The sequence below is a fragment of the Bidens hawaiensis genome, unplaced genomic scaffold (genome assembly GCF_021521415.1).
Source record: "Bidens hawaiensis isolate Kalapana, Puna unplaced genomic scaffold, B.hawaiensis_p1.1 tig00008759_1, whole genome shotgun sequence".
NCBI classification, from domain to species: Eukaryota; Viridiplantae; Streptophyta; class Magnoliopsida; order Asterales; family Asteraceae; genus Bidens; species Bidens hawaiensis.
In genome coordinates, this window is record NW_027491631.1 from 578,957 (window position 1) to 603,732 (window position 24,776).

Below are 24,776 nucleotides of genomic sequence, written 5' to 3' on the forward strand. Positions count from 1 at the left end.
GCTGGGGAACAAGGCGACAGTACTCATGAAATTTGGTATTGTACTCTCGGAGGTTTGTCCCTACGACCTTAAGATTTAGAAACTTCGTTTGGATCTGGTCGGTCTCATGCATGGGACAAAACTTCGCCATCAACAAAGCTTTGAATTCATTCCAGCTCAAACTATACATTATCTCTCTCCCCTTGCTCATTAACAGAGCATTCCACCATTCAAGCACTTCTCCATTGAACATAAGGGCAGAATACTGGATCTTCTCTTCCTCAGAACATTTACTTGTGATTACAATTGTTTCCATCTCTTCAAGCCATCTCATGGTTGAAATGGTTCCTTTATCACCATGGAACTCTTTTAGTCCATAGTATTTGAAGTCCTTAAACGAACACCCACTTATCTTGAGTTTCTTGAACTCACGTCTAACACCACCATCGGCGTTAGACTCATGAACACTACCCTCATCATGAGAGGGTTTTGAACGGGATTTCACGGTTTTAGAAGGATGAACGGAAGGATGAACAGATCGGGAATGTTTGGATTGTCTAGATTGAGATCTAAACTCGGATTCTTCCCTAACAGCATTCTTAATCATCATTTGAATTTTATTCATGTACTTTTCGGGAATTTCTTCCTCTCGCTCGTTCTCATTCTCGGGGTTTTCCCATTGTCTTTCATTTCTTTTTCTTTTCGAGCGTTTTCATTATTGTTACTTTGTTCAGACATTTTTTTCTCAATATGTCTTTTAACTGAAATTTAGCAAATTTCATATATTAAACACACGTTTTATTTATTACACATTTATATATATATATATATATATATATATATATATCACGAGGATATATATATTACACATACATATATATATATATCGTTCCAACGATATATATATATATATATATCTTGTCCTATCATTACATGAGAACGTTTCAAATGTTCTTTATTTATACACATAACATACAGGACTATTTTTACACACATAACTTCACATCGTATTCCACCATCTTCAGTTCTTCAAGAACTTCTTCACAACCTTCGTTAGTTTGTTGCACTTACGAAGAAGTGTTTCTCCAACCTTCTTCTTTTTCTTTTCTTCTTCGTCTACCTTCTTCCTCCAATCGTCGGTTTCATGTAAGGCACGATCCAAATGCTCTTCATACGATTGTGGGACTACGTTGGGGTATCCATACTGTGGAGGTGGTTCACGGTAACCTAGTGTCACCATCTCGTAGTGATTCCTCGGTTCTGGACACGGAACATAATCCATGTCAGATGAAAGGTAGAGATAGGTCTTGGCAGCTCGGTTCTGTTCTCGGATCTCATCAGCTTGCTCTTGGATTGATGGAATTTCTCCTTGGAATGGTGGGAAGCTTGACGAAGTTCGAATTCTAAGTTTCTCAAGGTATTGGACATATGGATCCACAGAACCATAGCTTGCGTTTTGGGAAGTGAGTGATCCTTTCATTGGGCTTGTCATCTCATTAGGGTTATCAGGATGCTCTTTTTCCAGTTCTTCCTCTGTTTTTTTCCTCGGGTTCCTCCTCTTCTTCAGGATCCTCTTCTTCTTCTGGTTCCTCTTCCTCTTCCGATTCCTCTTCTTCTGGTTCATCTTCTTCCATGGGTTGTGTAGTCTCAATGTTATTGGAGACATCTGGAAACTCTCGAAAGGCATCATAATCCTCATTTTAGGCTTTCGGGACGGCCCTTCACCATTGTTGGGTTGAGAGTTGACTTCATTAAAAGTGGAGCTTCCAATAAACCATCGGTATGGATCGGAGTGACATTGCATCCAGTCGGAAGATGAGGATCTTGGTTCCTCCTTGATGGGTATGTTGGAAAGGAAGGCATATGACGGATGCGGATTTGGCAAATAACCAGTTGGGTAGCCTTGTGGTATCTCCGAGGGTTGGTAAGTTGGAATCTCTGATGGGTGATACGTCGGTACTTCGGAAGGTTGATACATCGGTATATTTGGTGGATAATAGCTTGAGTGTCTTGGTGGTTCAATACTTATTTTTGGTGGACTCTCGGGAATGTCTATCGGGTAGTGTTTACTTTCGGGTTAGTACACGGGTTTGGACAAGTCTCGTTCCACGTCTTGGTCAAAGTATGCTTCATAGTATCCATCACTCATGTTGTCTTCGGGGTATGGTTCGGCGATTCCGGCCTCTTTTGCCTTGCGCACTTAATTCTTCATATGAGCTTTGAATGACATCTAATATTATGGGTGGTTTAGAATGTAGAGTGGGAAAGAAAGGTTACCAGCCTATCTTATCCCTAAAATACATAAACAATTATTTCCTAAACTTGGATCGAAGCTTGGGTATTGTTTTATGATACCCAATTCGCTAAGATCGATGGCTCTGATACCAACCTGTCACACCCCCATCTAAGGCCTAGGAGCGTGACCCATAAGTTGGTATCGCAATTGTAAATAAACCAGAGTTGCGTTAGTTTGCGGAAGACTTATAAAACTTTAAGAATCGAAACATAACTTTTATATATACATTCAAAATACGGGATTATATAATACCCGTTTAAGTGAACAAAATATTTATGTATTTATAATTACAAATCACCGTTATGTTAAGTTTTACAAAAGAAATCTGAGCCATCGGATATAAATACAAATAGCACTTCGATACTCCAAGCGCTACACTTGTTCACCTGCAAAATATAAGAAAATACGTCAGCAACGAATGCTGGTGAACACGCTGACGCAAAATAATTTCTTTTACTTTATTACCCCTCGAGACTACGCCTGCCTCGGCCCAACGTGGCTAAGAAATAACAAAGTCAAACAACACATTATAAACTCGAGCCTCTACTCTAGGTCACCTCAGCAAACACCGCAATGTTCGACTTAGTTAAGTACCCGTAAATATACACATAAGGTCGTACTCCCTGCAGGAGAGCGTCTACGACCAAGGGTGGTGCGATGTGCCCATTCACCGCATAGTACCACCTATGTAAGGATCCAGACATACGTATACCACAGCCTGAAGGCTAGGTTCATACCCATAGTTATAATGGTTTTAGGAACACATAGTTCCTTGTAAACAATTTCATATAACAAGTTTGACTCATTTGAAAACAAGTTTATAAAAGTTTGGGGGCGTATTCACCTTGTCTTTTTAGGATCGGCTTCACTCACCGTCCAAGGGTCTTTCCCTTTCTTTATCTCGCACCTATAGTACGAGTATAAATATTTGTTAGTCGGATACACGATCCGGCTTAAGACCACTAGTCTTATTTTATATCTCAATCCTCGATGAACCTTTAGTTCATTTTCTTTTACTTAAAAACCCCTAGTTTAAAAGTAAATTATAAACCTTTAGTTTATATTTGAAACTCGACGTTTCTTCTTCTCTAAGAAACGTAATCTTTTCTTTTATTATTTAAGAATACTCTTTATGTTGGGTTTCTATGGATAATTTATACTAAGTTAACCATTTAACTAGTCACAATTAAGGCGGAAGCGTGATAATTACAAACTAAACATATCTATCCATATGTATATATATATATATATATATATTACAAGTTTATATGATATGTGTTCATGAACAACCTAGTTTATTCATGTCATAAGATTACCAATAATCTATATGTTAGAAACCCGAGGCAAGGATCAAGTAATACGGAAAAACTAAACTATCAAAGCTTGTAAAACTTACATTCTTAAACCTTTAAGAGATGTAGTTGATGGTTGAAGATGATGATGATGTTGATGCTAGACTTTCAAAGGAAAATCCTCAAACGGAATATACCCCGAGCCTCCAACACACACCGAGCTATGTTAGGGAGCTTGAACACCAAAAACCGAGACCCGAGCCTCTTCCTTTTGTCTTGGCCCAAAACAAGAAGAAAGAAAAGAAAGAGTTGTGTGGTTTTTGTTACTTGAAAGTCTTTGATGATCTTGATCTTTATATCATCATTCAATCAAATCAAACATGGTGTTAGGTGTTTTTGGTCAAGTAACCCATACTCAAACCATACCAAATCCATGACAAAATATTGACCAAAATCATGGGGTGTGGGGCCCACCCAAAACCGGCCCCAAATATATTTATTTATTTATTTTTTATTTATTTATACTTTATAAAATATATAAACACCCCATCTTTTATAAACCATTTTATAAAAGAACACATAGTTAAATAATCATTCCAATAATAGTTATTTGAATAAATAAATTAACCAATTAATTTATTTAACACTTTCAAGTAAGTATTCAGAAACCCGATTTTCTGAATGTATCGTGTTCTGTATTTGTCTCATAGATCTTATCTTAACAAATACATAATTGGTGTGTGTCTAACTCGTTATTGGGTATGACCCGACTTGGATCAAACACTACTAGCCACATTAACCTAATTATGTGTCTCGGGCATACGGTATTCCAACAATCTCCCACTTGCACGTGACTCATAAGAAGTTAATGCTAATGGTGAATACCGCCTAACAACAGGTCACCACCCCTAGTGTGTTTGACTAAGTGCCATTCAATAACATCATCCCCTTCAAGTCCATACTTGATATGATATAGGTAAGTCTTATCATTATATCCCTTTGTTACTAGATGTCCTGTCAAATCGAAGAGACACAGAGTGATCATTCTCTCAATGATTTAACTTAACAGGCCTTAGACATCTAAACTCTCAACACATAAGAGGAACAAATCCCATCTTGACTGCATACATCCTCGTTGACATCTCATATGATATCTGAGCTCTTTCTTACACGTCATCGTGTTACCGAAATAACAAAGAAGAGAGTCAAGATATCAGACTTGATGAAAAACCAGATCCAATATGCATCTCAGGTCAAAGGACACAATGATACTCGCCTTTACTCAAGGATTACTTATGATCAGTTGCACTAACTCCATGCAGTGATCCTTGAGAGCGGATCATGTCCAATATTTGTATCCCACAAATATCTATGAACCTTGGTGGCAAACCTATGCCCTATATTCATCACATGAATATCAACCAATCCGGGTTCATAATAGTCTTAACTTCATACTTGTTCCCACAAGTATGATCGACTACGGACGTTTAGAACAACATAAGTCATTCATGGATTAAACATGCAAATATAGAACATAACTCATTGAATAATTAAAACATAATTAATTTTCATGAGATACCCATTACATTCGTTCTTATACAAACACTAAATACAGATTAAATCCACTCACTAGAATACCGAAGTCCTAATGCACAAACATGACCCTCATGCTTTGGCCTATCGAGGAGCTTCGTGAGTGGGTCCGCAATATTTTGATCGGTATGAACTTTATGAATACATATCTTTCTCTTTTCAACTTCATCCCTTATGTAGTTGAATCTGCGCTCAATGTGCCTCGTTTTCTGATGAGCACGAGGCTCCTTGATCTGTGCAATAGCACCTTCATTGTCACAGAATATCTCTAGGGGCTCCTGAATGGTAGAGATAATCCCTAGATCCATGATGAACTTTTTCATCCATGCAGCCTCTTGGGCTGCCATTGAAGCGGCGATGTACTCAGATTCTGTAGTGGATAACGCGACAACATCCTGCTTCGAACTCTTCCAAGAAACAGCGCCTCCATTCAAAATGAAGACATATCCCGACTGTGACCGAGAATCATCTCGGTCAGTTTGGAAACTCGCATCCACGTAACCCTTTACGACGAGTTCCTCCTCACCAGACCCATATATTAAAAACATATCCTTAGTCCTTCTAAGGTATTTTAATATATTCTTGACAGCCATCCAATGACTGTCACCTGGGTTGTGCTGGTATCTACTCGTTATGCTTAAAGCATACGAGACGTCCGGTCTAGTGCACATCATTGCATACATAATAGATCCTATTGCCGAAGCATAAGGAACATGCTTCATCCTATCCTGCTCTTCCTTAGAGCTAGGACTTTGGGATGAGCTTAACACGGTTCCTCTAGGAATAGGTACTAAACCTTTCTTAGAGTTTTCCATCCTGAACCTTTTCAGGATTTTATCAATGTATGCACTTTGATTGAGTCCGATCAATTTCCTTTGTCTATCCCTATAGACCTTTATTCCCAAGATATATGTCGCTTCTCCAAGATCCTTAATTGAGAAACGACTACTTAACCACGCTTTAACGCTTTCCATACTTGGTATATCATTTCCAAATAAAAGTATATCATCGACATACAAAATAAGGAACATGACTATACTCCCACTAGCCCATTTATACACGCACGCCTCATCACCGTTTTGGACGAAACCAAACGCTTTGATTTCTTCATTAAAACGATGATTCCACATCCGTGATGCTTGTTTCAACCCGTAGATTGATTTCCTTAACTTACATACTTTGTCAGGATTAGATGGATCGACAAAACCTTCAGGCTGAACCATATGGACATCTTCCTCAAGATATCCATTAAGAAAAGCGGTCTTGACATCCATCTGCCATATCTCATAATCAAAATGAGCGGCAATGGCAAATAATATCCTGATCGACTTAAGCATCGCGACCGGCGAGAAGGTTTCATCATAATCAATCCCTTGAGTTTGCGTGAAACCTTTTGCTACAAGTCGTGCTTTGTAAGTATCTAAATTTCCATGCATATCGGTCTTCTTCTTGAAGACCCACTTACATCCAACCAGTTTGGAGTTAAGTGGACGATCAACCAATTCCCAAACTTGGTTATCGTGCATGGATTGCATCTCGGCGCTCATGGCTTCAAGCCACTTGTCACAATCAGGTTGTGACATAGCATCTTTGTAGGGGATCGGTTCATCCGAATCGACCAAGTAGCAATCATCCACGAGAAATCCATATCTCTCGGGAGGTTGACTAATCCTACTAGATCTGCGAGCAACGTGTGTATGATCAACCATTTGATCACCTTCAACATCCTCGTGTTGAAAACTAGTATCGACCAACTGTGTATCATCCAGTGATTCTTGAACCTCTTCAAGTTCCACTCTTTTTTCACTAGGTCCTTCCATAAGGAACTTAGTTTCTAAGAAGTATCCTTTGCGTGAAACAAACACCTTTTGTTCACTAGGATCATAGAATATATATCCTATATCATCCTTTGGGTATCCTATGAAGATACACCTGATGGATCGAGCCTCAAGCTTATTTGGGGTGTCACGTTTAACATAAACTATGCATCCCCATACCCTTAAATATGAAAAGGATGGAACCTTTCCATGCCACATTTCATAGGGTATTCGATCCACCTTTTTGGTCGGGGCCATATTCAAAATACGAGCCGCTGTAAGTAGCGCATATCCCCAAAATGATGGTGGTAGTGAGCTTCGTGCCATCATTGATCGAACCATGTCCAACAGTGTTCGATTCCTCCTCTCGGATACTCCTTTATGTTGAGGAGTACCAGGAGGAGTGAGCTGTGAAATAATTCCACAATCTCTAAGATGACTCTGAAAAGTATCACTTAGGTATTCGCCTCCTCTATCAGAGCGGAGTACCTTGATTGTTCGGTCGAGCTGATTTTGTACTTCATTTTGAAATTCCTTGAACATTTCAAAAGCTTCATGTTTGTGTTTCATTAGATACACATACCCATATCGACTAAAATCGTCGGTAAAGGTAATGAAGTACCTTTCACTATTCCTACTAGTGGGCTTGAGAGGTCCGCATACATCCGTATGTATGATACCTAACAAGTCCTTAGCCCTTTCATTTGTACCTTTAAAAGGTTCTTTGGTCATCTTGCCTTGAATACAAGATTCACACTCATCAAACGAACCTAACTCATTTGTTTTCAAAAGACCATTCTTTTGGAGAGTATTTACACGATTCTTGTTTATGTGTCCAAGACGACAATGCCAAATGTAGGAATCACTCAAATCCTTTTTGAGTCTTTTAGTGGAAGTTTGATATAATGAGCTATTTGAGGTATTGTCATGAACCAATTCATAAATACCGTTGTTTGGTACAGCTTTAAAATAAAAGATACCATTAGATGATACATGCATTTCTGATTTTACAAATTTAAAGTCAAAGTTACATTGTCTAAGAAGGTGCACGGAAATAATGTTCCTAGTCAAACTAGGAGCATACAAAACATTTCTCAAAACAACTTCCAAACCACTTGGAAGCGATAAAGTGAAGTCTCCTCTAGCGACCACGTGCACCCTTGCACCGTTGCCCATGAAAAGACTCACTTCGCCCTTCTTTAAGTCTTCATTCCTTTTGAACCCCTGCAACCAATTGCAAATATGAGTTCCACATCCGGTATCCAATACCCATGTGTTAGAAGAAATAAGATTTAGCTCAATATTAATCATAAAGACATTACCCGAGGCATGCCCCGCATTCCTCTTGTCTCTTAGCTCTTTTAGGTAGACCGGGCAATTGCGTTTCCAATGTCCGGTCTCCCCACAACCAAAACAAGGATCATCCTTATGACCCCTCGGTTCCACAACCTTTTGTTTCTTTGCCATAACCGGTGATTTGCCCTTACCCTTAAGATGCACAGGAGGACCCTTTCTTTTTGCTACCTTAGCCTTAGGATTGGGTTGAGATCGATTCTTGGATCTACCTTCATTGATCGCAAACACGGGTAAAACCCTTTTTCCCATGCTCGCCTCGGCTGTTTTAAGCATTGAGTGAAGTTCTCCAATGTTTTTGTCCCACCCGTTCATGTTATAATTTAACACGAAAGTGTCGAACCTTTTCGACAGAGAGTTAAGGATCAAATCCGTTGCTAACTCTTTTGAGATGGGACAGTTGAGCTTGGCGAGACGATCAATGTAACTTTTCATCTTAAGTACATAAGTTGAAACTGGTTGATTATCATCCATTCTACATGCATGCAAGGCTCGAACCGTTTCGAACCTTTCAACTCTTGATTGCTTAAGGAACATTTCCTTAAGTTGAGTAATCATGTCGTACGCATTATGGTTTTCGAAATCCTTTTGGATTTCGGGAACCATAGTCGCCAACATGAGGCATGACACTTGAATGGAATCTTCCGTGTGTTGGACCCAATTCATATATTCGACCTCACTTCCCTCTTCCGGTTCATTGGGGATAGGTGTTTCCAAAACATGATATAATTTTTCTTGTTTTAGAACAATCCTTAAATTTCGGAACCAATCCGAAAAGTTATTGTGGTTAAGACGGTCTTTAGCGAGAATAGATCGGAGAGATACATTTTGGACGTTAGGGATTATGTTGTCGTCGACGTGTGCGGCCATCTGCAGAATTTTAATTAAGTTCATTTTAGTGTTTTACCTTTTTAATTATTAATACCCTTTTATATATACCAAATATAATTAATAATTAAAATCTAGAATCCAACGATAAACCCGACTCCGGTTAGGTGACCTTTTTCCCATTGTCGGTTTATCAAGGTAGTTATTCATAACAATTGCAAACCCTTTTGCAACTTCTAGAGTTTATGGGACCGGTTCGAAATCATATTTCGTGTCGGCATGTTTATCCCATCAACACCTATTAGACCCCATGCTTGGGTGACCCTCTTCACATGGTTCTAATTTAAGTCGTCCTACTTGTATCAACTTGTAATATTAACATACAAACGGTTAGGTGACCTTTTTCCCATTTATATGCCAATATTACCTCAACATATTAATTTACTCTACGCGGTTAGGTGACCTTTTTCCCACTAAGAGCTTACTAATATGTTAAGCGTTAATACAAAAGGATGGTGTTTAACTTGTTATCCTTAATTTTAAAAGGGATTTTTAGTTTTAATAATTCTAGTTATAAAACTTTAAATCATGTTCTAACATGCATTTAGTAACATGATTATTTTGAAACCATTTTTCAAAATTCTAATTTATAATAAAACCATTTTATTATGGGCGTGAGACGGCTAGTTAATAAATCCATTTTATTAAACTACGTGTCACGTAATTACCGATAATTATTAGAACCCGTTTTATGCTTTGTTAATTAATTCTATGTGACGAAGTTGATATCCTAATATTTAGCAACCACATAATCAAACAATCAATTAACAAGCATACACAATTATACTAGACACGAGCCACTAAGTTAGACCACACTTGTTAGCCGAAACAAGTGTGTGTCTTAGGTCCAATCCTAAGGGACACATGACACATGGATGTTGTAGCTCCCACTCGATCCCGCATCCAAATGCTTCGAGCATCTTCTTCAACCCCGTTGTGATCCATTGGGCTTGAACTTGGGCCTAAGCTTCCATAAGCTTCCATTTGGGCTCATTAGGTGGGCTTAGGTCCATTTGGGCTTGAATCCCTTTAATGGGCTTGTGAGACCCATTATCACCATACCCGGCCCAATAAGGCCCAAACTTCCAATTTTGCAATCTTCTTTAAATTTACATAACAAATGTCCTAATACATTTTTTTTCTATAAAATAAAGATATTACAAATAAACTATTTATTACATACCCATATGAATAAATAATTACAAAATTGCCCCTAATTAATTATTACAAACCGAAACTTTGAATAATTAATAACAATCACAACAAACATCCATTTGGTCTACGGCTCGGTCTAGTTTTAACAAACATAACCCGTTATGTCTTAGGAACCCGTTCCAAAACCCCTTGACCTTATCGGGCCTAGCCCAACCCATTTGGGCTTGACCCAATAACTTGATTATGGGCTTCGGCCCACATGTGCAAAACACATGGGCTTCGGCCCAATGAAAAGTCTAATGGGCTTCGGCCCATTTAACCAAAATGGGCTTCGGCCCATTTAACTTTCTTCCCTCCTTTATTTTTCTTCTCGGTTAACCCATTAACCTAATGAAGTGGGCTTCGGCCCAATCACATCCGAATTGGGCTTCGGCCCATGAACTCGGTTTTATATATATATATATATTTTTTTTATTATGAACAAAGCCAAAAATAATAACAAGATTAAATACAAAAAAATCATGCATGTTTATTTTTGTATAAAATCTTTCAAGGGGAAAAATATAAAACCGAAAACCCGAAGCTTAGTTTCCCGTATCCCGGCTCTTGATGCCATTTGTTGGGTTTCTATGGATAATTTATACTAAGTTAACCATTTAACTAGTCACAATTAAGGCGGAAGCGTGATAATTACAAACTAAACATATCTATCCATATGTATATATATATATATATATATTACAAGTTTATATGATATGTGTTCATGAACAACCTAGTTTATTCATGTCATAAGATTACCAATAATCTATATGTTAGAAACCCGAGGCAAGGATCAAGTAATACGGAAAAACTAAACTATCAAAGCTTGTAAAACTTACATTCTTAAACCTTTAAGAGATGTAGTTGATGGTTGAAGATGATGATGATGTTGATGCTAGACTTTCAAAGGAAAATCCTCAAACGGAATATACCCCGAGCCTCCAACACACACCGAGCTATGTTAGGGAGCTTGAACACCAAAAACCGAGACCCGAGCCTCTTCCTTTTGTCTTGGCCGAAAACAAGAAGAAAGAAAAGAAAGAGTTGTGTGGTTTTTGTTACTTGAAAGTCTTTGATGATCTTGATCTTTATACCATCATTCAATCAAATCAAACATGGTGTTAGGTGTTTTTGGTCAAGTAACCCATACTCAAACCATACCAAATCCATGACAAAATATTGACCAAAATCATGGGGTGTGGGGCCCACCCAAAACCGGCCCCAAATATATTTATTTATTTATTTTTTTTATTTATTTATACTTTATAAAATATATAAACACCCCATCTTTTATAAACCATTTTATAAAAGAACACATAGTTAAATAATCATTCCAATAATAATTATTTGAATAAATAAATTAACCAATTAATTTATTTAACACTTTCAAGTAAGTATTCAGAAACCCGATTTTCTGAATGTATCGTGTTCTGTATTTGTCTCATAGATCTTATCTTAACAAATACATAATTGGTGTGTGTCTAACTCGTTATTGGGTATGACCCGACTTGGATCAAACACTACTAGCCACATTAACCTAATTATGTGTCTCGGGCATACGGTATTCCAACACTTTATTCATTAAATAATATGTTCATAACAAAGAATATATACATATATACTTACACACATATATATGTAAATCACAATATTCAATATTCATTCTTTCATTCATTTCTTTGTTATGTTTGCTTTTCTTTTTATCGAGGTATCGAGTATAACCTCGACTTAGGGCTTAAGCCTTTAATATAATATTGAATTATATTGAATTCATTATTACGCCTAACCTTAGTGGCGTAAAGAAACCCTAGGGACTTGAGCAGCACTCCAACGCTGCTTGATCTCTTTGGTCGTCAAATGATAACGCCAAACTTCAACACTCGACGACACGCTTTACGAGTTTCCTCGCCATTTCAACAACACCTTTGATCGTATTAGGGTGGAGGGTGGCACAAACTTCGAGGAAACAACGATACACAAACGAGGGATCGGGGCACGCTTATCGAGGCAAATCGTTAACATGAACTCGAAATTCTAGTGAGAGGTTAGAGAGAGACTTGAGAACTGATTTGTGGGATGCCAAGAATGAAACCCGGACCTTGATATTTATAGACATTATTTGGGACCCCATCGCGGTACGCGATGGGTCCCTGAGCAGACCTATCGTGTACCGCGATATAGGTCTGCTGACTCACAGCGTAGACCTGCCACGTGTTGACACGTGGCAGGCGTCGCTCCACGTGGCAACACGTGGCAGCAGGGTTGCCACGTGGTGACACGTGGCAGCACATAGTGCCACCGTGTGCCACATGGCACACGTGTCACACGTTGTCAGACACCCCATCACGGTACGCGATGGGAGTCTCTTTAGATCCATCGCGTAGCGCGATGGGTCAAGAAAACAGAAATTTTATTTTTAACCTTCGGGTTTGGATTTTGGCAATTTTAGTCCCTAGAGTTTGGAAAGTTGATACCTTGAACTCGAAATTTTCACGATGTTACAAAAGATGAAAAGAACAAGGACTTACTAATTTAATATGGCCATCATCCAGCCTAGAAAAGGAGTATGAAGAACGTGATCAGAACTATTAACCAAGTCAAACACAGTGTAAGACAGTAAGAGAACAATCAATACAAGTATGAAACTTGTAAAATGTTGAGATAATCAAACTTACGAAGGATTAAGTTATGATGTTGTGCAACCCGCACCAAGTAAGATGAAATCAGCCCACTAGATCTCGCTTAACCTGTGCAGAGTTATTGTAAACTGTGATGCGATATTAACATTCTAACCAAATAACAAACAAGGTGTGACATGGTGGTAGGAGATTTAAGTTCATCCTTAAAGGTAGGAGCACATACATTTTCTTGAGAATTATGCGGTATAACACACTGGTGCTGATAATATTCAGTTTTCGAGTATCTAATACCATGGAGCATCCAAATATGCAAAGATGTAGTACAGCCAAATATACAAACGCAAAAACACACAGTTAGAATGAGAAAAATTAATAATGTAGGATTAAGCAATGAAAATCAACTGAAGCAAATTATTGACAAGGTAAAGTGATGCTAGAATGGGTAAACACTAACTTCATCCACAGTTGTATTTCAATACTAGAGAATTTTAAAGGGTCAATCCTTCAAATTTTAACAAACTATAACCGGGTTAAAGTACTATTTTTAGAACTTTGTGCATAACAGCACCAACCCCTGCCCTGCCACTAGCTGCAAAACTAAACATGGTAAAAAGGCCACTTATAAATCCATAGGCACCATCAAATATGATATATCTACAATAATAATTAAACTAAATATGTACTAACAAACCACAACTTTATCTACAAAGGTAGAAGGTAGCAACAAAAAGCATATGAAGTCAAATGTAAATCATTCAAAAACATGAAGAAAAACTAAAAATAATGTAACCAAATTTTTATAACAAAGTGAATTCCTTACCCTTAATCCAATTGAGTGAAAAGCTCATCCAATTGAGTGGAAAACATCTGATTCCTTGACATCACACATATACATAAAAATTGTTGCTTTAATCATGAAAAAGTATGTGTTAATGTGTAATGTTTTGTATTGCATATATGCAGTACGTAAAAACGTTGTATTACATATATGTATTACTTGTGCATTAAGATGTCAATTTGTTGTTCAACACATGTATATTGTTCTGAAGATTTCAGATGTATTACAAACTGAATAAATAACAATGAATACGATTATAAACATTAAACAATCATGAGCAAACGAGACTTAATTCTTAGAGCATAATACCTTCGATCGCCATGAAATTAGCTTGAAATCACACTTGAAATCGATACATAATCAAAGACCTATGCAATCGAATTTACAGATGTTATCTTCGTCATACGCAATAAACATGGATTAGGTATTCTGGCGAAGAAGATAAAGGTGAATTGTTGATTGAAGAGAGTTAGGGTCTTCAATGATTTTAGGGTTCTGCATCTGCATCACAAAGGGGGAGCGCATAGGGGAAGCCATAGGATGTGTTGAGATGTATTAGGAATGCAATTTTACAAAAATAGCCCTCCACTTAAGAGTTCTCTAGTTCTCTCCCTAAAAAGGAGTTCTCTCTTAATTCTTCCTCTCTCTCTCTCTCTCTCTCTCTATATATATATATATATATATATATATAGGGGATGGTTCAGGAGAGAAATAATTTTAATGCGAGAAGTGTAAGAAATTAATCTGGTCCATTGATCATCTCCAATCTATGGTCTTTAACTAAAATGTCAATATTGTAAATTTTAATTCTTCATTTTAATTATATTTAATGATTCAAGTGTAGTTTTGTATTATCCTTTAGAATTAAATAAGAAAACTGTCATTAATTTTAATTCATCATATGATTGACTTTATTACTTATTTTTTTGAACGGTGATTGACTTTATTACTTAAAATTGTGTTTTTTTTTTAGAAAAAAAAAAAGAAAACAATTTTTTCTTCACTCTTTTTAAAGACTTTCGTTTTCATTATTTTGTATTCATAAACTTTGTTATTTGATATGCCTACATAATTTGATATTAATCCTACACACGTTGGTAAACATGTTTGGGTTCGTATTACATATGGATATTATCCTACACAAATGGAATAAATTCCTACACAACCGCTAGTTATACACATATTATAAAATCTTACGCAGTTTAAAAAAAAACTAATTTGGATTTAACAAACAATGTAGAAAAAAATTTAGTTGTATAGGCTATTAAAGGTTTGTGTGGGTATATCTTGTAGGCTATTAAAATTCTGTGTAGGTATATGTTAATTTGACTCTTCGTATACATATAAATTGTGTAGGATGTTAAAAAATTGTGTAGGTATATGTTGGTTGTGTAGTGATATGTTATTTAATGGTTGTGTGTGAATAGTTTTACGTGTAGGTTGTTTTCTGTTAAATGTAGGTGGATATTTTTATGTCGATTGTTTGTAGTAATTATTACTTTGTCAATCTTGTAATCACGTACACCATGAAATTCATATTTATTACTTGGTACCTTAATCGTAAAATTATATAAAAAAATTCTTCAAAAGCATGTATAATTTGGATGTGAATTTTAATAGCATGGAAACGATTTTAGAGGTTCATAGTTAAAAAAATCTTCAAAAGCATGCATAATTTGGATGTTGAGAATTTATAAGTTTATTTTAACATTAGTTGGCAAATGAAAAAGTAATTACTAATACTGAGAATCTGAATTAATTTTTGGCTTTAAAACTGTAGTAGAAATATGTAAACATATTTGATAAAAGAATTATACATCTGAATGTAGAATGAAAATGTCTTGATGAGTATGTACGTTTTTTGATCAAAATAATAAATAATCAAAATTAAATTAAAAAACAACTAACCTGATCTATCTAGTATATTCTATCATTGTATATGTATGAATGGAAAATAATGTTAACATATATTTACGAAAATTAAGACATAAACTAAAAAAATATAATAAATAAATAAATTTAATACTTACCAAATATAAAAATTACAATCTTACCATCATACCCTTGGATTTAAATAAAAGGAAAAACAAAATAAAAAAACTTGATTGGTTGGAATGACTTCTTACACTTCTCGCAATAACTTGACTTCTCTCTTGAACTTAAACATATATATATATATATAAACGAAAACCCAAAAATCCTAAGTGTAGCGATGTGGTCACTCCCCCTTTTTTTGGAGTCACCAGATTTGCTTGATTTTTAAATGGAGTCTTCTCATGCATTTGACCCGAATTCACATGTACGGGTCTTATCAAACCCATATATTTCTTAAACAGTTATAACATCTCATTAAATTAAAAACTAATTTCACCAAATATTTGATATAATAATCCTATAAGTAGGGATATACTAAAAATTAATATCTGATTTACTTAAAAAAAGATATATATTATTTATAATTAAAAAACCAATTTGTAGTAAAAAAAATAAACGGGTCTTTGGTTTCATCAAACCCATATAGCTTTTAAACCGGGTTATAACATCTCATTTATTTGTGAAACAATTTATCATCAAAACATAAGAATATTATTAACTTTCATATGATAAAAAAGATAAAAATTCAAATAATAAATAAATATTTGAAACAAATAATATAAAACAACCCCCGTAATACGGGGAATAAAAAATAGTATAAATATATAGGTTTAAGTTCATGAGAGAAATGAAATTATTGCGAGAAGTGCAAGCAGTCATCTCAGCCATTTATATTTTTGCTTTTATTTTTTTTCTTTTAATCAATTACAAGGGTACAATGGTAAACATTCAAATTGCTATACTTGGAAAGAATTAACTTAATTAGATTGAGCAAATCTCAAAATATATTTATTATTATTTCATATTAGTTAAAACCTAATAGCATACACCAAACATAATAATGACCTACACATTATTCATATTAACCTACATATTATTCACATTTTAGTCAAATGTGATTTTATAATCCTTGTAAAAAGATGAAATTTGTACCTACACAATCTTGCATTCCACATACACACAATTAATCATACATAGGTTTGTATATTTTTTATACATAAAATATGAACTTTTATTGTTATTTATGTAATTAAGTTAAATTTGGAAAAGTGTCAGATTAATTAATAGTAGGTTACATAACAAATATTGATCATTATATCATTCATCATTAAAACTTTCCATATCAGTTTTCAATTTATTATACAATTGCAACTATAAATCTGGACCGTTGATTTGACCGAATCAATGGTTCAAAATCACTTCTCGCAGTAATCTCATTTCTCTCCTGAACCATCCCATATACATATATATATATATATAGGATTATGATTATGTGAGAATCATTTTGGAATTGAGAACTTTGAGAACCATTTTAGACCAAAAAAAATTCTTTTTAAGAAAATAATATATATATATATATATATATATATATATATATATATATATATATATAACAAAAAAAGCGAAAATAAAAAACTAAAAAAACCAAAAAAATTTATTATTTCATCCCGGTTTCATAAGAAAATTTTAAAAAATAATGGTTTAGCAAAATTATACATATATGTATAATACGTATCTTTTTAATATTATACAAGTTATTCTTTATACAAATAAATACAATTAAGATAATTGATAATGTACATATGTGTACATCATGTAAATCAAGATTAAAAAAATATGTATGTGTATAATTATGGGTTTTTTATGAAACCGAGATGAAAAATAAATTTTTTTGGTTTTTGTACTTTAAAATTTTTTTTTTGTTTTATAACTTTTTTTGTACTTTTTAACGGGTTTTTTTTGTGGCCCAAAAAAGTTCACAAAGTTCTCAATTTTAAAAAAAATTCTCTTAAGATCCTCACCATATATATATATTACTAGCTTTTAATCCCGTATTACAGAGTTGTTTTACATTATTCGTTTACAAATGTTATATATTTTTTTGGGTTTTAATTTTATTTATTGTAAAGAAGTCAATAATATGCATAAGATTTGATGTTAAAAGAGTTTCACAAATAAATGAGATGTCATAACCTGGTTTAAAAGCTATATGGGTTTGATGAGACCCATGACCCGTTTATTTTTGTTACTTTAAAACTGTTTCTTAATTATAAATAATATCTTTTTTTTTAAATCAAGTATTAATTTTAGTGTATCCTTGTTTTATAGGATTTCCATTTCAAATATTTGATGTGATTAATTTTAATTTATGAGATGTTATAACATGTTTAAGGGCTATCTGGGTTTGGTAAGACTCATACCCTTGAATTCGGGTTAAGTGCATGAAAAGTCTCCATTTACAAATAAACAATATGATGGTTTGAGAGAATGTAAGAAGAATCCCGAGAGCTTTTAAAGGTTTCGTTTATATATTTATAAGATTCATGACATCATCCCGGCCAATGACTGGTCCGAACTCCAGGCGCCTGAGTCAATATTTGTCCGGGTATGAAAACATTGTTTCTAACATCATTCTTAGTATTTGAATGTAGAGGTGCACAAACCGGTTTAAAACTCAAAACCGTTTTGGGTTAAAACCGGTTTGGTTTGATCAAAAAAAGTCAAAACTGGTTTATGATTGGTTTTGGTTCAGGTTGAAACTTGTTTCTAACCATGTTACAATCGGTTTCGGTTCGGTTTTTGCCCGGTTTCGGTTCGGTTAACCGGTTTGGAACCTGTTTCGGTGAAGAAAACTACAAACTGGTCCGAAACTACGGTTTCAATTGGTTCCAAACCAGTTTATATATAATCGGTTTCAAGCCGGCTCGACTTTGGTTCGATTTTTGGGTCGGTTCGGTTAACCGGTTTGTTTGCCCACCTCTATTTAAATGTAACAATTCACCAAATTTTCTTAACACCATCATACTACCTTAAATACAAAAAATTTTCCATTATTATCTAAAATGTATAGCTATGTAAGGTACAACCTTCATTAGATTTGGGAAGGTATGACATATTGAGTAATGGGCAAATAGTTAATAGTTTGTTACGGTCCAAAGTCCAAACTCCTTTTACCAAAACCAATAAACTTTTTAATATAAAAAAAGGTAATATGGTTACCAATTTAATCTTCTTTTGCAATAACCAATATGCTTTTAAATAAAATGATCATAAGGTTTTTTTTTCCCATATACTATGAGGTTTTATTCTAGTTTAAACCCACTAGCTAGAGATAAAACATATTACCAAAGACGAGTCAACCCATTACACTTTTTCTTACTGAATCCCCTGTTTGTTTGTTTTTTTATTAGTCTTATCGTTATCGTTATTGCTATCGTTATCGTTATGTGAAATAGAAATATCTGGAAGCATGGCAAAGCAATGGGAAATGTGGATATCGGGGTGATGGTTTGCGGGCCTACAACGCTTCAAACAAGCATTGCAAAAGAGTGCAAATCAAAGAATTTCGGCAGGATAGGCAACGAGCCTATCCTCAGTTTCAATAACCATACTTTCGATCTCTGGATACATATTGGGACAGACTTGGGTGAAATAACCAAATAATAGAGCAACGTATAACATAATTGCTCTGAACGTGGCTGAATTAGACAAATAAAAAACTGAAGGTAAAACAAGATAACTGATAGAGAAGGGGATGAGAAACTTAAAATTTACAGAGTATGAGATGGGAAGAAGAAGCCAATAACATTCCATTCAATTTTCATCATAACCACCGTCTCGATCTCTATTTCGCTTTATAATCTCTGACTGATGCAACAACTCAGTTGGGCTCTTTAGACGGACTATTAGGTTGGGCCATGTTGGGCTAGTAGGGTTCATAACATTACCCCTCCCTTTCATAATCACCTTGTCTTCAAGGTGGAAGAAATTTCTTAACGGGTCAGGTTGAAACAAAAAGTATAACCACATCCCGTAAACACCAAAACACGGGCAATAAGCGCCACACCAATCCTTCAATCCGAGGTTGACCTTGTGGTCAGCGCTGACCAAACTTCAAACTCATTCCAAATATCATTTTGGACCCGCAAAAAATCAACCGTGAGAGAAAAATGAGCATAACCCACGAAAACCGCTTTATGCATGCTTTTATAAATGACTAAAATACCATTGATGATATAAAATTGTGTTTGACAACGATAATGCCTAAATTTCATTTTGCGTTTCCGGATATACACTTTACAAAAATAAAGTCATTTGGAGCTTCCAGGTTGAATGTATTAAGACTACTCACTATCATGACCATTTGCCTCAACGGGTTGCAATATTTCACTAAAGGACAAAAGTGGTTGTCATTTAAAAAATGTTAAATAAAAATAAAAGTCACAACCCGATCGCATCATCAACCAACGATTGCAACCAAATTGTAATATTATTTTAATATATCTTGTCATCATGCTAATAATATTTGTTTCTTTTTCTATTATTTTAAAACCTTTTATTTAATTTTTATTTAATATTGTTAGTTGTTCCTGCTTTACTTTATTATTTTTTTTTCCTTTTAATTATTTACTTTTCATTAATGTTTTTATTAGTTTTTTATTAGTAAATTATTTTTTATTTAAAATGTTATCCTACCATGCCAAATGTCAATTTTTTATTTGTTTGATAGATTTTTTTATAACTTTAGTTATCCAAAAATATCTAACATTTAATGTGACAATCGTCAATTTCAGGTTAACTCCGTTAACGCAACTCCGTCAATTCAAACTTTAGATTATTGAATCTAAACGCAAACCTCATTACATTTAAACTAGGGTTTAAATGACGCTTAACACTTACTACATGTGTAGTAGTCTTTCGGGATTTGCACCGAAACGCAAACGATTGATGAATAAACGAAAAACACTAAAACACTAATTATGTGATAATTATGTGTTAGGATTATGTGTTATGTGATAATATTATTGTCATGTTAATTTAATGTGCAAGTTATGATAGAATGTTCTAGAAAAAGTAATACTTGATGTTAACTTAATGTGCAAGTTATGATAGAATGTTCTAGAAAAAGTAATACTTAGGAGTTGAGGGGCCAAAGTGTAACATATTCCTTTATAAATACATGGTAAACCTAAACCCTAACCTCCTACCTATTCCCCTACAAAAATCGGCAGCCATCCCCTCCCTTTATTTCCTTGAGATCGATTAATATACACACACACACAATCAAGATCTTTCAAGTTTGATTGAAGATTAAGGTGCTAGGAAGGTATACACAACTATTCTATGTATCCTCTATGTTTAATTGTTAGTTTTATCGGGTTAATTGTAAACCTTTATGGCTGATTTCTTGGTATTATGATATTCATGTGATTCTTGATTTAATTGATGATGATTGATAACTAGTTTGATAGTATTGCATGTTAATTGTTGTGTCCTTGATTGTGAGTTCAAATAAAACCCTAATCTTGTATGTATGGTGTGATTGATATGCATGGATAGTAGTTATAGTGTCTAGAGGGTTATATGGATGCATGATAGTTCATAGATTGTTATTATGATGAGTTTTGATGTGAACAGATTCTGGACAGAACGTATATACGATGTTTAACTGACTGTAACGAAGTGTAAACGTGAAAATTGATTGAGATTGTGGGTACTGCAGTAAACTAGGTTGAGTCTAGTTTCTATGAAGTATAAATTCGTAATTTTTGGATAAGTGGAAGTATACTTTTATGATTTTACAAAAACGTGATGCAAAGCTGAGCTGTTAGACCTGCTGTTAGGTTATGTTGTAAATGTTATATCTCATGAACTACGAGACCAATTGGGTTGGTTCCACTTCTGGAGGTTGACTCACTGAGTTAGGAACCAAACCCAAGTGGTCTTGCATTTATTGGATTTTTCGTTTAACGGGAATTGTAAATAACATTCTGTTGCGCATGAATCTGACTGATATGAGTTTGCTGTAATGTTTTGGTCATTATAAGAAAAATATGTGGAATAAAAATAAGATGAAATATGTTCTGGAAACCTAAGATATGTATGCTTCTGTGGTGATTTTTGGTGAATTAATTGAGACGTTATGATCGGTGAACTAGTGCAATCTTTCAAGTAGAAATTCTGTCATAACGAAACTAGCTGCTGAGTTGTATAGGAATGCATGAAATATGATAGTTTTTATAAAATTGTTGTATTTTGACCAAAATACCCTTGCGGGGAATAGTTGTTAGTTGATTGCCATGAATTGACCAAATTGCCCTTATGGGGAATAATGGTTAGTTAGTCTACCAAAATGCCCTTACGGGAATAATTGCTAGTGATATACATTATTAGTACGTGACACGAAAGTAATTGCTCACTCATGTATCGTATCACAATTTTACTTGTTTAAGTCACACACGATTCACAAACGAAACACGAAACATGTTACGTGCATAGGTATTATGTGCCGAGTCTAGAGACTCGTTAAACATTCCGATACTTAGAAAATCTCTTTGTTATTTTAGAACGCTAGAGAGTTTTCTACGACGCGCATCACTCGGTGATCTAGATCGGATATTCTTCGCAAACAGTGAGTTCACTTACCCCACTCTTAAACTGTTTTCAAACGTTTTTCACTTGGGGGAGATAACATACTCCGATAAACATATTTTCTAAGATAAACGCATATGAAAGATTTTGTTATAAATTATATATCACTTGTAAAGGCTAAGCGGCATACGTAACATTTGAAGTCCCACACATCGGACCGGTTAATATTTGGAATAGCGAGTCACTTTTGGGTAGTACTACTGGGTTTGACAAACCCCACCCGACGCTAAGCTCAACTGGAGGTTGAGTGGGTGTAAATTTTGGCTAACACTTACCATGGTCTGGAGGACCTGGTGACGGGCACTTGATAAACAGTCAGCTTCGGTCGCGAACCACTTAGCGATACTTGTTGTATAGATTAGCTACCTATCGATATATAATTTGACATAACACTATCTGGTAATGCAAAACACTTAAACGCTGTAACGTGGTTACACACTTAAACGCTGTAACGTGGTTACACACTTAAACGCTGTAACGTGGTTACACACTCAAACGCTGTAACATGGTTACACACTCAAACGTCGTAACGGGGTTACGCAACACTGAAACGCCGTAACGAGGTTACGCAAAACGCTAAACGATTTATCTTATTTAACTTGTGAACTCACCAACCTTGTGTTGACACTTTTAGTATGTTATTCTCAGGTAGCCGAGGCAGGCGCGCGGTTTAGGAGCATGCATTAATGAAAACACTTTTATTCTGCAAACTTAATTTTAACAGTTACATTTGGTTTTAAGTCGTCCTGCGTGACGCAATTTTTGAATTAAGGTTTTACGCTTCCGCACTTACTTTCATTTAAACGTTTTTCTTTGGTTTGATTATAACTAATGATTCCGATCCTGCCAGTTCACACCCTCTGACGGTAAAACTCCGTTAGTGGATTTTGAGGGTGTGACAGATTGGTATCAGAGCCATTGGTTATAGCGAACTAGAAGCTGCATGCATACTAGACTATAACCGCGACGACCCATTAGTTATAATGATACGCACTGCATAGGTTTGTGTAGTCTTTGTTGTCTTATCTCTTTACCTCCTTCACTCATACGCCCGCATACACGGCATACCTGTAGAGATGTCGACGCCATCCTCATCATCGTCCGATCTGATGACTCATGCTCACGGGAAGGAACCACAATTACCTACCGCATTGCCACCCCGAGTAGTCCCGGAACTCGAAACACCCGCACCAAAGAGGTACCGCCTATCCGGAGGCATTTACGAAAATGACGTTAGCTGGGATTGGTACCCTAACATGATCAGACGTATGTTCTATCGCGAACAAGTTCCCCCGTTACCTCACCCGAACCACCCTGCTTATCCCAACACCCTACCACCCATAACCGAACCTGTGGAGCGAGTTCTCGCAGCTGTCGTTTCTTGTTGGGAGCGTGATGTGGGTTACATGCGCTACACGAGAGAAAATGTTTCCAGACTGTTTAAAGACGGAACCGAGACTCAGGAGGAGATTGCCCGCATGGCAGCGGCAATGAAAGAAATGCAAGAGACTAGTGAGCAACAAACGAAGGTTATGATGAAGACGCAAGCCGAGATGATAGACTTGCAAGAGAAACTCCAAGAAGCAAGGACCCGAACCGAGATAGCACTCGAGCGTTGCGATGACCTACAAATGCAACTTGCTCAGAACGCAGCCGAACCCGAGGCAGAGCCTGAGGCCGAGCCTGAGGCAGATCCTGAAGAAGATCCTGAAGAGGAACCTGAGGAGGACCCCGAGGAAGATCCCGAGGAGGAGCCTGAAGAAGTACCGGCTGAGGAGGAGGCACACTCAGAGGTGTCCTCAGACGATGTGCAAATGTGCAAATTCTTGGATTGGAACTAGCTAACGCTATGAACTGAGAGGAGTTCAAAGACTTGATGCGAGAAGAGTATTGTCCGAGGGAGGAGATTTCAAAGTTGGAGTCGGAATTTTGGTCATTGAAGATGGTGGGTTCGGAAATCGAAGCCTACACTACCCGTTCTCACGAGTTAGCGGTGATGTGTCCACGGATGGTAGATCCGCCGAGTAAGAGGATTGAAATGTACATTGATGGGTTAGCACCGCAGATTCAGGGCATGGTGACGTCTTCCAGACCAGCCACGATACAACAAGCGATCCGGTTAGCTCACAAACTGACGGATCAAGCAGTGGCCCAAGGTGCGTTACCACCTAGGGGTTCAACCACTAAGGCCCGTGACAACCCGAGTAATGACAACAACAGCAACAGCAACCCGAGCAGCGGAAAGAGGAAGTTTGACAACACCAGATCCTCATCCTCGAACCTCCCACCGCAACAACACTACCGTAAGCCCGAATTCACTCGGAGCTTTAACAATCAAAGTCACAACAACAATAACAACGG

General features: G+C 36.0%; 1 long non-coding RNA gene across 1 annotated transcript; it reads right to left on the reverse strand.

Annotated features, from left to right (window-relative positions):
• Nucleotides 1–12,944: 12,944 nt before the first annotated feature.
• LOC143529846 (uncharacterized) lies at nucleotides 12,945–14,497 on the reverse strand. Its single transcript, XR_013134731.1, has 3 exons — nucleotides 14,199–14,497; nucleotides 13,275–13,335; nucleotides 12,945–13,179 (listed from the first exon to the last, which is right to left on the reverse strand). It is a non-coding gene; the product is annotated as an uncharacterized LOC143529846 (long non-coding RNA).
• Between the last annotated feature and the right edge of the window lie 10,279 nt (nucleotides 14,498–24,776).